This window comes from Oryx dammah, unplaced genomic scaffold, assembly GCF_014754425.2.
Source record: "Oryx dammah isolate SB20612 unplaced genomic scaffold, SCBI_Odam_1.1 HiC_scaffold_29, whole genome shotgun sequence".
NCBI lineage: Eukaryota > Metazoa > Chordata > Mammalia > Artiodactyla > Bovidae > Oryx > Oryx dammah.
The window spans coordinates 8,545,652-8,555,902 of record NW_024070213.1 but is presented as its reverse complement, the minus strand read 5'-3'; the positions used below and the strand labels follow the sequence as shown (position 1 = coordinate 8,555,902).

Below are 10,251 nucleotides of genomic sequence, written 5' to 3'. Positions count from 1 at the left end.
CCAACTACAAGCCAAATGAACAGTCATCCAAACTGCCTAGCAAACAATTAACAGTGCGAATCTGACCGACGCGCCTATCTGCCCAATAAGGTACCAGGAAAGAACTTGGTGGAGACAAACCAATGGCATTAGCCCTTGTTGTTGGACGGGCTTTCTTGCCGTTCCACCAATAGTTTGAAGATTTGACTAACGAGTGACATGCTGACAGTCCAATGACTCACAACCAGCCCACACTCAGCACTTCTGAGGGGATAAATCAAGGAGCCGGGACGTATAGATTCCGTTATTAGGCAGTACTGGATGGAGAGAGGAGCTTAGGGGGAACAGCACGAGGGAGAGGCACTAATGAACTAATAAAAGGAAAAAGACGATGGTTGCGCCAACTGAGCTCGGCCGCCATCATGCTCTAGTTTCCCCTTCGCTTCTCCGCGTCCGCGACCGAGGAAGCGGCCTCTGGGATGCTGAGGGGGTGTGTCCCCGAATGATTGGCGCAGGCAGCTCAGCCAATCCTAGCTCGTCAAACGGAACGCATTTGACCAATGAGGGGCGACGGCTGCGGCGAGGCATTGGAGGGGCGGAACGGCAGCTTGACGGGCACAAAAGCCAGCCAGTGAGGGCCGGCAGCATCCTCCCTGCGGCCAATGGAGTGGGGCTCTGGGCGGGGCCCCGAGTGTTTGTGTTGTGGTTTTGGGGGAGGGAGGCGGAGGGGAAAGTTTGTTTATTTTGTTTTTAGTTTCTGGGGTCCCCGTGTTTCTCGGAGGTGAAGCGGGAGGGACTGACCCCCTCCCCCGAGCCTCTCAGTCCCCCTACTACGTCGCCTCCATAGCCTGCGAAGGAGCGGGGACCGCGCGCATCGCAGCGCATCGCCTCACAGCGGAACGCCGCGCACTCGGAGCCGGCACGGCTCGGCGGTGAGTGAGGACCGACGGCCACCGCCGCCCTTCCCCTCCCCCCGCTCACCGCCCAGTCAGAGCCGGGCGGCCGGGTGGGCGAGGACGTCCGCGGGAGCGCGCGGCGCGGGGCCGGCCTGTCAAGCTGAGGTGCAGCGTGTGCGTGTCCTCGCGAGTGAGCGCGCGCGGCGGGGAGAGGGCCGGGAGGGGCGTGAGCGCGCGCGGGTCCGGCGGGGGCGGCGGCGTTGGGCGCGCGCTCCGCGGGGCGGGCGTCGGGTGGGTTTGACCCCGGGGCGGGGAGAGACGCTGGCGAGGTCCGCGCTCGGGGCAGGGGCGCCCGGAATGGCCGGGTCGGGGCGGGCGGGCGCACGCGGCGGCGGCGGGCGTCACGCGCCGGCAGGTGTGAGCTGGGGGAGGGCTTCCGGGTGGGCTGGTCGAGTCGAGTTCGCTTCCCGTCGCCGGGGCACCTCGAGGCCAGGAGGGGTCCCCATCGCGGCGGAGAGCCGAGGCCCACGGAGGCGCGTCGGGGCCCCTTGCCTGGCGGTGGTAGAGGGAGGCGTCAGGCCTCGGAGCCTCCCTCTCCCCACCTGTGTGCAGGACCTGCGTGACAGAGTGAATGCGCTCCCCTGCCCAACCCGGGCCGGGGGTCCCAACTCCACCCCTCACCCCGGAGCCCTGCCTGTGTGGCCACTTAAGAGTCGATTAACTCTTCCCCAGGGAACGGAGGGCGAGGGGACTATCATCGGACGACCAGCCAGAAGTGTTTTCTGCCATTCCCTGGTCCTGCGCCCTTGGTTTCAAACTAGTGGGTTTCCACAGTGGGCTGAAACGCACTGTGTAGTGGCTGAAGACACCCAATAATGGTAGCCTTTTGTCAGTGACCTTAAGGCCCAGCCCATCCTCGGTTATTTGAACACCAGGAATTAGTCTAGGTATTTTAAGGCTCCCTGCTTTTTCACGTATCTGCCGGCTGCACTACTTCTTTTTAGCCTCTGTGCTAAAGGTTGAAGGCCAGGCATAAGGTGAATTCAAGTTGGCCATTTGCTTACAATATAGGCAAAATATAGAACAAAATTAGCCAGAGATGTTTCTCCATAGTCAGTGAATAAAACGTTGTTAATTACTGTTCCCCTCCCCCAGCAGTTAAGCACACAGAAATAAGATATATAGAAATCTTACATTTTAGCATTTTGTGCAAGTTTAACAATAGCGGCTGTTTTCTTCCTAGTTGTGGGGAATTTCAATAGGATGATAGTTTCCTAATGATTCGGGTGGCTTTGGCACTATGTTTAGCTTTTGGTAGTGTTATGTAAATGGCTCTTAAAAAGCAGAACTTTTAGCACGTTGACACCTCTACCGTGTGCGTTGGCTCACTAGGTAGGTAGTAGGAGAGTCGTGAATGTAGTAGGTCCATACACTAAGGCAAGTATCCAGAACACGAATCGGACTGGTTTGTTCCACTTAGAATGCAGTGATGATGTGGTGCCTTTAAAATAATTTTTTAGTTCTTGACTCTTTTTAAGTGCTTGTCCCAAACATTTGAGCAGAAAAGTTTCTGATGGGACTAACGGAGAAGAAATTCCCAAGCGGCTTTTCTAAGGTAGCACATAAATGTCATGCCCTTTGGGAGGTGGGTTGGGAAATATTTTTGTCCTCATTCAAATGGAAGCACTTAAAAATATTTTAAATCAGAACAATGCCATTTGTTCAAATGGTAATGATAACGTTAGCTAACATTTTTTTTGGTGTGCTTTACCTATGCCAACCTGTTTATATTTTTTACCTAGTACTTACCTCAAGCCTGTGAGGTCGGTATCATTACTGTTTCATGGATGGGAAAAACAGCCTCCAAAAGCCATAGAGCTAGGAAGTTAAAGGGCATCGGTTTAGTCTTCAGTCTGATTTCAAACTCTATGTGTGTTCCATTTTCCACCCCCTCCCAAATTATCCAGAAGAAGAAATTCAGAAAGGACACTGAGAAGCAGAAAGGGATGGAAAAGGGAAATGTGACTGATGATTAGGTTCTTCATATCTAACTTAAAAATTAATGAAACTCATTGTTAATTTTTTAGAGATTAGCATTTGTGCTGGTGTTACATCTAAACTTTGTTTTAATTTCTTCTCTATTTAATTAAATTAAAGTGCCTTTATTTCAGGGGTCAAGGCTTTCAGAGCCTTTTGCGCAGGTCTACACTTTGATACATTGCTCTTGTCAGTTAATCCTTCCAGGAACCAGGCATCATTCAGTTTTGTATCCAGCAGGGTGCTTGATATGTATAATAGGAGCACAGTAAATGTCATTTGACTTAAGAAGCAGTTTAGAATGTCATGACTTAGGGTTCATTTTAGCGGTTTTAGTTTAATGGGACAGTAAAGAGAATAGCTCATGTGCTAAACACATGTTCTGGAAGAATACTTAAATGGAGTAGGTCTCGAGTAGTTCATAGAGCCTGGGAAGTAAATTTTTTAATTTTGAAAATTTCTGTTATTAATATAGTAACATTCTGAATGTTAACACATGTACAGATTCATATAACCAGTGCCACAGTCAGGGTACAGAATGGTTCCATCGCTCTCCAAAGACTCCCTCATGCTCTGTCCCTTTTGAGAGCCCTGAATTCTGTCCCAGAGAGAAACATTGAGGATCAGACTCAGGCTCGTTTTGCCTTTTTTCTTTTCCCCCCCCTCTTTTCAACTACTTGAAAATGTTATTTACTTTTGGGACTTAAACTGTCACTTCTCTGTGTGTTAACCTCAGTATCCATGTCTGATCTCTCTTCCATTCTCTAAAACAACGTCCATATTTACCTGCTGGAATTCTTCCCTAGTGCTTCATACTCAGTATGTTTAAGGTTATGTCTCCCAGCCAGTGTCTCCCAAATCAACTCTTCCATCAGATTTTTCTATATTTTTTGGTGGTGCCATCCTTCTCCCAACCTTGCAACCCTGGAAAACTTGAAAGTGAAAGTCGCTCAGTCTTTTTCGACTCTTGGCGACCCCGTGAACTATACAGTCCATGGAATTCTCCAGGCCAGGATACTAGTGTGGGTAGCCGTTCCCTTCTTCAGGGGATCTTCCCAACCCAGGGATCGAACACAGGTCTCCTGGATTGTAGGTGGATTCTTTACTGTCTGAGCCACCAGGGAAGCCCCAGGGAAAACTTGAAGGGCCTTATTATCATTATCTTTTGGCCATGCCACACGGCATGTAGGTTTTAGTTTCCTGACCAGGTATCAAACCCATGCTGCCTGCATTGGCAGCATGGAGTCCTAACCATGGGCCCACCAGGGGAGTCCCTTGAATGGCCTTATATTACACTCTTACCCCAGGCCAGGTATGTTGCTATTCAGCTACAAATGCTGGCTCCTGCCCCTTTGCTTCCAAGCCAGCTTCTGTTCAGGGGGCTGAGCAGACAGAGCACAGGTGGCTGAACACTTGGAACCCATCAAGGTTGGACCACTTCCCTGATCAGAACCCCTCACGGCTTCCCATTGCACTTGGACCCATTCGGGATTTATTTTCTATCCTGTGAGGCTGTGCAAGATCTGGCCTTCACCTGCCTTTCCAGCCTTCTCACACCTTTTTTATGACCCACGTGCCTTCTTAACATTCTAACTACATAGCCTTTCTTTCGGTTGTCTGAATTACCCAAGCCTTTTCTAGCCTTAAGGTTTTTGTGCACAGGACTCTCCTGGCCTGGGCCATTACTCCCCCTGGTCTTCACCCACCTGACTTCAGGGTTCACATGAAATTGTCACTTCTTCAGAGAGTCTTTCCTTTATGACCTCATCCCACCACTCCCCTCCCCCTCAGATCTCTCAGAGCTTCCTGTTCTTTTGTCATAGTTCTCACCACAATTTTTGATTCAGGACCATGTCTGTTTTGTTTCCTGTACCTCCAGAGCTCAACCAAGGACTAGGCATACAGCAGACTCCCAGTAAATATTTGTTGGCTGTGTTGTGAGTCTGGGTGTTTGCTTTTATAGTTTATTGCTATCTTGTAGCTTTTAGTAGCCTTCCTTTCTGCCTCCTACCTACTCTGAACTTGATCCCACTGGCAGAGGTCTTGCCACAGAGAAAGAGAGATCTGGAATCGCTAAAGAGGACGCCGATTTTGTTCTCCAGAATGGCATCTCTGCCTGGGAGCCCTTCACACTGAGCCAGATGAGATCTAACCTAACTAAACCGGGGTTGGGCTCGCTAGTCCGCTGAGCAGTGCACCTTGGTCATCCAGGCTCACGTCAGTGCTTGCAGCTGTTCCTCTTCCCTCACCTCACCCTGCTCTTGGTTTTTCCCTCCTCTCTCCACCCAGCGTGGGACTTCTAAAGACCTTGTACACTTTCCAGCTGAACCTGCTTACCCTTTGACATTTGCCGGCCTTTTGACATTGACGACCGCCTCTAGTGTCTTGACCCTACGGATGGCCCCCAGACTCCTGAAACAGGGCTTCGTTTATGTTTCCTGCCCCCTCCCCAAATCTACCACAAGCACTTAGGTTTAAAAACATTCAATAGTGTTTCATAGCCTCAAGGGATTAAACTCTGTAGCTTGTTATTTAAAGCTCTCTGGACCAGCACTGTGCAGTAGAAATAGAATGCAAGCCGCAGATGTGAACCACACATGTAATTTTAAATTTTCTGGTAGCCACATTAAAAAGGTAGAAAGAAAGGGTGAAATTGATTTTCATAACACTATTTAGATCGAGATATCCAAGATGTTATGTAAACATATAATCGGTTAAAAAAACATATTGAGGTGCTTTACATGCTTTTTTTCATGTGAAACAAATCTGGAGTGTACTTTTCACTTAATACATCTCATTTGAGACTCACCACATTTCCAGTGCTCAATAGCTACATGTGGCAAGTGGCTACCATGCCGGGCAGCACAGCTCTGAACCGTGTCCTTAGCATAGTTGGAGGGCTATACTGGGCTAATTGCCACCACTGGCCTTTTGGTAATGCTCTTCTCCTTCTTGAAATCAGGTCCTTATCCAAATATGCTAACCGTCCTTGCTGAGAAACCCAGAAAATTCAGTTCTCACCATCTCTTAGCCGTTTTAACATTAATTTTTTCATGTAGCAGATACTTACAATATTTATCAGTTTGTATTATAATCAGGGGTAGTGTTAAAATATTCAAAAACTGATAAGACATGGGAATAGGTGCTGATGAATTAGAACTTGTGGCAGCTGTGTTCTCATCTGTGTGTACCTGCTGAATTATAGCTCTGATTGTCCTGGGATATGTATTATTGTCTGAGTTCCTTGAAGGCAAGCTATAAGACTGAGTTCCCTGAAGGCAGGCTTTTGTCCTACTCAATTTGCCTCCCTAAAAGGACTCCTTACCTGGCTCATAGTAGATCAGTTCAGTTCAGTCGCTTAGTTGTGTCCAACTCTTTGCGAACCCATGGACAGCAGCATGCCAGGCTTCCCTGTCCATCACCAACTCCCAGACTTGCTCAGACTCATGTGCATCGAGTTGGTGATGCCATTCAACCATCTCATCCTCTGTTGTCCCCTTCTCCTCCTCCCTTCAATCTTTCCCAGCATCAGGGTCTTTTCCAATGAGTCAGTTCTTTGCAACAGGTGGCCAGAGTATTAGAGTTTCAGCATCAGTCCTTCCAATGCATATTTAGGACTGATCTCCTTTAGGATTGTCTGGTTTGATCTCCTTGCTGTCCAAAGGACTCTCAAGAGTCTTCTCCAACACCACAGTTCAAAAGCATCAGTTCTTCAGCGCTCAGCTTTCTTTATGATTCAGCTCTCACATCCATATGTGACTACTGGAAAAATCATAGTTTTGACTATATGAATCTTTTCAGTAATGTCTCTGCTTTTTAATGTGCTATTTAGGTTTGTCAGAGCTTGCTCATAATAGATAGTCTATAAATATTTTAAATCACTGAACAAATGCTACCTTGTACTTTGTTTTATTCTTTGTATGTGCTACATTTTATCTTTTCAATTAGAAACCAAAATACAAGTGCTTTGAGGACAGAGATCATGAATTATGAAAGACTAGATGGCAGTTTCTTGATTGTCTTCATAGGAGAATTTCTTCTGAATGAAAATTCACTTTAAAAAAATAACTGTTTAGAAGTTGTTATGGGTTTTCAGGCTGGGCAAATAATGAAGGGTGACTTTAATGAAACTTACTTTCCTTTGTGGTTTTGTAAGCTGGCTGTTTGAAGAGCTCCTTGGAATTAATGCAAACTCTCCCAGTTAGGGGCATGTTTATTTCCTGGAAAGGACCTGAACTAGAAGTGAAAAATCCTGGGTTGGTTTGTGTTGTAGACATATACTTGAGTACCAACTATGTTCCAAGCACAGGAATGATTGAAAATTCAAAAACATAGTATGAAAAAGTACGGCTTTAACTTAAAGATGATATGATTAATTCTTTCTAGGAATATGGAATTTCTCTTTGCTGCTTTATACTTTCCTCATTTCTAGCATGGACTACACTGTATAGTGTTTCTAGATCTCTCTCGCATCAGATTGTGAGTTTCTTAAGAGCAAGACTTGCATTCGTCTCTGAATGAATGCACACACTGTACTGTGCCTGCCATAGTGTAGGCACTCAAATGTTTGTTGAATAAGTATCTTCAAATAAATTACTTAGTTTGCAGAACTTAATTTTTTCCCTTATAAGTAGGGAATTCTCTGCCTCAGAGAATTGTAGAAACTGCAGAAGGAATAATCGCTTAAGACTATGTGTCTGTTCTGTATATGTTATTCCTCAAATATAAAATATTTAACTAAGAAACAAGTGTAACTCTAATCACATGTCCTCCCTACTTAAAATTGTTGACCTGTCCCCCAAACACTGCCATCCAGCCTCTGGAATATAAACTTCACAAGAATAAGCATCTGATCTGTCTTGTTCACTAAATGCCCAGGGAAGACCGTGCCTCATTTCCTGTCCTTCTTCCCTTTGTTGCCGATACTCTTGTCACTCTGACCTTCTGGCTCCTGAAATGCATATCCCCTCCTGCTCAAGGTCTCTTCCTTGCACTTGCCATTCCCATGGTCTGGAAGCTTTGCACCTCAAGCCTAGTTGTTGCCTCTTCAATCCTTGGAGCCCTGTTTATGTGTTATTTCTTAAGCACACACCACCGCCCCCCCCCCCAGTAGAAGTGCTCCTTTTAAACACTCAGAGCACTTAATTTAATTGTAATTAAGTAATCATTTAATTTGTATATTGTTTCCCTGCTAGAAAATAGCTATGTGAATGAAAATGCCTTGTCTGTTTTGCTCACATTTTTATCACCAGTACCTGGCACCCACAGCAGTATTCTTGCCTAGAGAATCCCCATGGACAGACGAGCTTGGCAGGCTGCAGTCCATGGGGTCGAAAAGAGTCAGACACGGCTGAGCAGCTCAGCACGGCATAGCACAGCATCTTCCACTGTAAATTACACATAGTAGGTCCTGAATGAAAAATTTTCAAATAAATTAGGAAAGAAAACTAAAACAGAAAAGTATCTCATTCTGATGGTTTAAATAAATATATGGGGGCAGGGAGGGGCTTTCCATTTTAGGTTGTCTCTAGGGTCTATTTTTTTCTTAATTTCTACCTGTAATAGGTAAACATTTCATTATTAGAGAAAGAATATTGTAATAAATTTTAATTTGTATGAGAATTTTATCTAGTCATTGTAGAGTTGGGGTTTTCTTTTCTTTTTTTTTTTTGGCCATGTATGGGATCCCAGTTCCTCAACCAGGGACTGAACCCAGGCCACGGCAGTGAAAACCTGGAATCTTAACCACTAGACCACCAGGGAACTCCCTATTGTAGAGTTTAATGAGTATCTTTTTAATCCTTTATTAGTAGAAATGATCAGAATGGTTATTCCTTTAAATACTTTTTTATGTGGTCAGTACTTCCTTGACCACAGTTGACACTGAATGTTTGTGTGTGCACTGTGTGCTGAATGCTGGGTTAGAGCTAGGACTACAGGGATGGGATAAGAGATTTTTGTTCCCAAGATACGCACAGCCAAGTGGGCAAGGTGGACACAGATGAGTGCCATTTGGTGTTGTAAGTGTCATAGTAGACATTCAGGGGAGGGGGCAGGGGTGAAAAGGAAAGTCGTCCACACAACTAGAGGTCAGGAAAGCCTTTCCAGGGAAAGTAACATTTACACTCAGTCATGGAGAAAGAGGGCATTTCAGGCAGGGCAAACAGCCTACACAGAGGCCTGAAGGAGCATATTAAGTATAAGGAGAAGCTGGCACAGTGGTGTGCTTGTATAAAGCTGGTGTCAGGGTACAGGGCCAACAGCTGTCTTACAGACCTGTAAGTGACATGTCAGACTCAGATTACACTACATTTCAGAACTGGAGATAGTCTTAGAAATAATTGTTGTGATTCCATACATTTGAATTCATAAAGGCATCATAAAGTACCATTCAAAGAAGCTAATCCTAAACCAGAATGATGCTTGTCGCTTCTAATTAATATACTTGCTTGAATATAGCACCTATAACTAGGCAAATGATTTCAGGTGGATTTAGAAAGTTGTGACTCATTTACGCTTATCTAGGAGCAGAGTACTCTTGCCTGGAGAATCCCAGGGACAGAGGAGCCTGGTGGGCTGCAGTCCATGGGGTCGCTAAGAGTCAGATACGTTTGAGCAACTTTACTTTCACTTTTCACTTTCATGCATTGGAGAAGGAAATGGCAACCCACTCCAGTGTTCTTGCCTGGAGAATCCCAGGGACAGCGGAGCCTGGTGGGCTGCTGTCTGTGGGGTCGCACAGAGTCGGACACGACTGAAGTGACTTAGCAGCAGCAGCAGGAGCAGAGAAGCATAAGTTGGAATCAAGATTGCAGGGAGAATATCAATAACCTCAGATATGCAGAGGACACCACCCGTATGGCAGAAAGCAAAGAGGAACTGAAGAGCCTCTTGATGAAAGTGAAAGAGGAGAGTGAAAAAGCTGCCTTAAAACGCAACATTCAAAATACTAAGATCATGGCATCCGGTCCCATCACTTCATGGCAAATAGATGGGGAAACAATAGAAACAGTGACAGACTTTATTTTCTTGAGCTCCAAAATCACTGTACATGGTGAGTGCAGCCATGAAATTAAAAGACACTTGCTCCTTGGAAGAAAAACTATGACCAATCTAGACAGCATATTAAAAACAGAGACATTACAAGATCCATCTAGTCAAAGCTATGGTTTTTCCAGTGGTCATGTATGGATGTGAAAGTTGGACCATAAAGAAAGCTGAGCACCGAAGAATTGATGCTTTTGAACTGTGGTGTTGGAGAAGACTCTTGAGAGTCCTTTGGACTGCAAGGAGATCATACCAGTCCATCCTAAAGGAAATCAGTCCTGAATATTCATTG

The 10,251-nt window shown here is 45.8% G+C and overlaps 1 protein-coding gene across 3 annotated transcripts in view; it reads left to right on the top strand.

Annotated features, from left to right (window-relative positions):
- The first annotated feature begins 256 nt into the window (after window positions 1-256).
- Window positions 257-10,251, top strand: part of TNRC6B (trinucleotide repeat containing adaptor 6B) — a 255,335-nt gene continuing 245,340 nt past the window's right edge. The window contains exon 1 of one of the 3 annotated variants that reach the window (XM_040233240.1): window positions 257-911. The gene's annotated coding sequence lies outside the window, so the exon portion shown is untranslated. Of the gene's footprint in view, window positions 1,050-10,251 lie in introns of all 3 variants that reach the window. The other 2 variants (XM_040233237.1, XM_040233238.1) reach the window with 2 other exon arrangements.